Below are 6000 nucleotides of genomic sequence, written 5' to 3'. Positions count from 1 at the left end.
GATTGCCTGGGGTGGAGTGGTCAGGGGACAAAATGAAGTGTTATACCAATTTCTCCCAGTATTTCTGCCATTTCTTAGATGAAGAACAAAGAGAAGAAATCCCATTCTTAGGTGCAGTAAAATTGGTACATGTAACAACTTCATCAAAGAGCTAAAGTAATATGACCACAATACTCATATGCTAGTAATCATTCTGTTTATTCAATAAAGTTAACTTAAAAGAGGATTCTAAGATAGGGACATGCTTTTCAGATAAATGACTGTTCTCAGAGCCCTGTACTTTTCTGATGGCAGCACTTATCATAGTATGTCCCCATCACCTTTTGTCTGAGCCTGGGCTCCTCCAGGGCAGGGATGGGGTGAGGGTGAGGAGCTGTCCACAGAATCTGGATGATCAGAACCTCTAGACGACAATGTTTTGGCCCCTTGGATGTATACCACCTACCAGAAGTTAGTTCTTGAGCCAAGTTCCTTTTAGAAATATCAATGCTTTATTGCCACCTTCTGGTCAAAATGTATTTTGTGTTACATATTCCTGTGGTCATTTGGTTTCAGTAAAAAGGATTTGAGAGAAGTCTCTGCCTGTGATCAACAGTCCCACTTCCCAAGTGGCAACCAATGTGGACAGAATATAACTCTTGAGAAATTTTCCAAGGATGTACATGCATATGTATATTTCTTTATATCACACACACAAATGAATACTATTATGAATCTTTTAGGGTCTAAAAGACAAATAATTAGAATTTACATTTCTACAGGGTTTTGTTTACAAAGTGGTTTCACATTTGGTTATTCTATTATTGACTTGAGAGGCAAGTAGGGATGATTAATAGATTAATTTTTATAGCAATCCTGTATGAAGACAGGAAATTATTAATGAACTCTTAAATTTCCTTACAGATATTTCATCCTGTTAATCTTTTTAACCTTCCTAGAATGATTTTTTTCATGAACAATTTCACTTTTGCACTTAAAATATAATTCTTACAAAAGTGACACACACATTTTATGGAAGCATCTATTGTGTAGAAAAAGCTTTAAAAATAAACCAATTAACAAATACATGTAAACATTAGTGCCTTGTGAATCACCTCCCATTTATGGTTCAAGATGGTGATGATGGTAATGATGGTGACGATACTAACATGTGGAGGGTGAATAGCATATGGTTCTGAGAGCTGGCAGCAGATAGTCTAAATTTAAATCCCAGCTCTGATTCTTACGGGCTGTGTTATCTTAAGCAAGTTACTGAATCTCTGGGCTTCAATTTCCTCATCTGTAAAATGGAAGTGATAATGGTAATAATAGTACCTATCCCACAGGATTGTGATGAGAATTAAAGGAGTTAATATCTGCACAGTGCTTAAAATAGTGCATAACACATAAATTATTTTGTAATGTAATTAGTACAATGCCTGGCACACAGCAAGCTCTATGCAAGCTTTTATTAGATATAACAATAATAATAATTAATATTCACTACAAACTTAACCATGTGCAAGGTTCTAAATTTAGCACTTTACACACATTATTGGTTTTCATCTTTTCACCATTCTATGTGAAGGTACTATTATTTAGTCTCCACTTTATAGATGAGGAAACTGAGACACAGATGCTTAAGGAACTTGCCCAAAGTCACACAGTTAGCACAACAGGTCCTCAAATAATATTATTTCATTCAGTATTGTTTTGTTATAATGTTAATGAGAAAAAAAATTGATTGCTGGCTGGGACCACTGTCTGTGTGGAGTTTGCACATTCTCCCCACGTCGGTGTGGGTTTCTCTGGGGACTCCAGTTTTCTCTCACAACCCAAAGATGTGCACAAGGTGAATTGGTATTTCAATGGCCCCAGTCTGAGTGAGTGTGGGTGTGAGTGTGCCCTGCGATGGAAGGGCATCCAGTCCTGGGTGGGTTCCTACCTTGGCCCTGAGTTGCCAGAATGGGCGCTGCCCACCTGAGACCCTTAACCGGGATAAGCAGGTTGGAAACTCATTATCTTACCTGTTTTTATTAATCCTTCTTAAATGTATGTCTAGCTCACATTTATTTCAATGTTTAATGTTAGAAGTGTTTTGGATCTTTATTTTGGAGTTTGGTGTTTTTATGACCAGAAATATGCCATCGGAACGTAACTCTGTTATCAATTAGCCTATGGTAAAATTAATTTCATTATATGTCGTTTCTCTTAAAGTTGCAGTTTCCAAGAAATCAATCCACAACATTAATTGAAGACTTACTATGTGCAGCAAAGCTGAGATATAGTTAATATGTCTCTATCTAAAAGTTATTTTATTCCCCCACACGTCCCGGTTGCATTAAACCATTTCACTAACTTCCCAAGTTAATTCTATACTATTTGATGTCTTCTGTAACCCTAATGAGCTACATAAGCACCCAACTTTGTCTTTGTCTTCTAGGTTTTTGGCATATATTCAGATGAACCTTAATTTGTTTATAATTATTTAATAGATATATTTGATTCCAAATGAAATACTATGACTATGTTTAATAAACATGTTGAAATAAAGAAGTCATTAGACTCAAAAACATTTTGTCCTTTTTCTTCAGGAGACTGTTTCAACAAATTAATACCATTACTTTGGTGATTAAATCTTCATTCATTGTAATCTCACACTAAATCTTCATGAACAAAGTGAGAAGTACATGTATTTCAATCAGCAATCGTATCACGTCCAGGCCCTTCCTTGAAACGGGAAGGTAAATATGTATTCCTGGCATTCTACTAATGTTTCCTTTGGTTAATTCTTCCTTATATTCTTAGGTAATTTTATTATTACAAGAGAACTGTCAAGAACTATTGCTCTATCTTGGGGAGAAAAGGGAAGGGAGGGAAAGAGAAGACTCCTCCAGCATCAAGATGGATTCATTCAGCAACCCCCACCCCAAGTATAAATGTGACATGTTCCCTACACTCACTCCACTGGGGGTCACATCCAGATCCCCATCAGTTTTCTCTCTCTTATGGGTTCAATGGGTATCTTGGGAGTATTGTATGCACTGGGCAACAAAGTCAGGGAGAGGGAATGGTCTGCAAGTTCTCTTAGGCCATCAGTAGGGGAGGATGCTGTCCTCATGGACCCCAAGGGGGAGAGGGGGAATTATCAGCGTGCCCTGGTGCAGGTGATGGAGACATTCTCATGAATGAAAGAGAATGGGAAAATTTACAATACCATAGAAATTTTTTACTCATTATAGAATCATAAAATGAAGGCGCAAAATGTAAGTATTCAGTTGGGGGTAGGGAAGAGGGACCTGCCTAGTTTCCTTTGGCTTCCTTCCTTTACTATCAATCCAGTGTTTTAGTATTACACTGGAGGATACATTTTAGTATCCTCCACTCATTCTTTCCTTGGGCCTCCAGGGGGAGGGAACAGGTAATGGTCAATTGACCCAAAGTAATATGGAGCAATAAATCAGAACTATTGAAATGCTATGGCTCCCCAGATATTCTTGTGTGACATCAAACAGTGGGATCAGATTGGAGAGCATTGGCTACCCATTGTATCCACCATAAATTATGACAGGTGAATGTTCATTAAACATAAAATTGATGATACTCTAAAAGAAATTGGATATAAATCAGGTTTTATTTAATTGACAACATTGCTCTGTTATGGAATATAGTAATATATTAGATTCTTGGACTCCAGCCTGAAACGCACAGTTTCCTGGAATGGCTCTAGATCAAGTTGAGTATCAGTTAGTTATTGCTACATACAAAATACCCCCAAACTCAGTGGCTTCCAACAAACATCATTTATTATGTCTCCCAAGCCTGGGTGAGATGGGGGGCTGGCTGATCTCCATTGGGATTGCTAACTGTCTGAGGGTTTCCTGGGGCCTCTGCTCTAGGCTGGCTTAGCTGGCATATCTTACCTAGAAGATACACAGCTAACACACGTGTTCCATGTGTCATTTATCCTCTTTCTGAGACCAGCAGACATGCCTGGGTATGTCCTTCTTATGGAAATGGCAGGAATCCAAGAAAGCAAGCATAAATACTAAGGCCTCTTGAGACCTAGTGTAGGAACTGGTCCACTCTTCTGGCAACTCAACTGGCCAAAGCCAATCACATGGCCAAACCCAGATTCAAAGGCGGGGGAGAGATTCTGCCTCTTTAGTGAAGGGGACCACAAAGTCACATGGCAAAGGATGTGGATACAGGGTAGATAAAGAATCGAGGTCATTAGTGATCTCCACAGCATCTACTAGATATAATAACCCAAGGACTGACAATTAAATTAGCCATAGGGTTTAGTTAATTCATTGCCTGGAAGGAAATATCTCTATTATTGATTAGTGATAAATAAACTACACACACACACACACACACACACACACACACACACACACACACACACATATATATATAGAGAGAGAGAGGGAAACTCTTTCAAATAAAATCATAAAATCAAGGGCAAAGAGAGAGGAAAAGAAAGAGACAAGTTAGAAAACAAAGACGGGACGTGAGGGGCAAAGACAGCAGTGGCAGTGATGGTAAAAATGAGAAGATACTGGAGCAGTACCTGAAGCACATGTGTATAGTGAAGAGGGTATAATGATGCTATCACAGAAGTTATCTTTCTAATTTGAACCATTGTTTTTAAACAGAGAGATTTCACATAAAAATCCAAATTTCTGGCTTTTCTTGAAAGATCAGAAGTTCCGCAATAGTGGGTCCACATTCCCACATGGTTCCCCAGTTCTCCAGAGCTCAGTAGTGGCTGCTCACTGCTCTATCCATTCATTTACTTTATCTCCTTAGCCCACAGGGCCATTTGTGGCTCTTAACACAGTATTAATTCTGCTAGTTCTGTTTAAGTTTCAGATGGGCTTCTGGAATGCTCATTACTTACTTAGCATCTGTAACGCATGTCTTATAGCCACCTCAAATTAAATATTATCAACAAAATCAAAACTAAAACATCCCTCCCTCCCCTATCCACATTTTCTTCTCCGATAGTCCTTACCTCCTTTGACCAAACTAGAAACCTATCCATCACTTCAACTTTTCTTTCTCTGTCAAATATACTAGAAAACATTACTTCATTCACAATAAAACTATGGAGTGCCTCAGAAATAACCTTAGAAAGAATGCCCAAGACCTCTTTCAGAAGAAGTACTAAAACTCTATTAAAGTACAAAAAAGAATGAATAAATGCAGAAAAAAAAAGATTGTATGTGCATGGTATATCTTAACATTGTAAAATTTTATGTTAATTCTCCCCAAATAAATCTATATATTCAATGCAATTGTAATAAAAATTCCATTGAATTGTTCGTGGAACTCAACAAACTAATTCTAACATTTATACAGGAAAATAGAGGTTCATGAATAAGTCAATTCTGAAAAATAAGAGCAGAGTGAGAACTTGCTCTGCCAGATATTAAGACATGTTACAAAACCAAAGTGATGAAAATACAATGGTTCTGCACAGGAAGACTGATATACAAACAGACCAGACTAGAGCACTAAGAAACAACAGACCTATATACAGAGGGTGCCAAAAAAATGCATACACATTTTAAGAAAGGAAACTGTATTAAAATTTAATATTCAATATATACTGATAACAAAGGATGAATACAACTCACATTTGACTTTTGCAATTACAAGAGGCGCTCAAAGTGGTTACCATCAGCGTCCAGACACTTCTGATTACAGTGAACTACTAAGTAATACATAGATAACATCGCTTAAAATGTGTATACATTTTTTTGGTACCCCTTTATATGTGTGTGTATATACTATATACTGGGGGTGCCAAAAAATGTATACAAGTGGACACTTTGGTCAACGTTGCTCAAGCAGTAGTTGCTCAAGCAGTTCATATATATATATTTGTATATATATATATATATATATATATATATATATATACACACATATATGTGTGTGTGTGTATGCTAAAGGTGGTACTTCAAAGCAATGTAAAGGAGATGGTCTTAAGAAAACTAGGTCATTATGTGGAAA

This window comes from Hipposideros armiger, unplaced genomic scaffold, assembly GCF_001890085.2.
Source record: "Hipposideros armiger isolate ML-2016 unplaced genomic scaffold, ASM189008v1 scaffold_55, whole genome shotgun sequence".
Taxonomy (NCBI): Eukaryota; Metazoa; Chordata; class Mammalia; order Chiroptera; family Hipposideridae; genus Hipposideros; species Hipposideros armiger.
Note: the sequence above shows the minus strand (reverse complement) of the source record.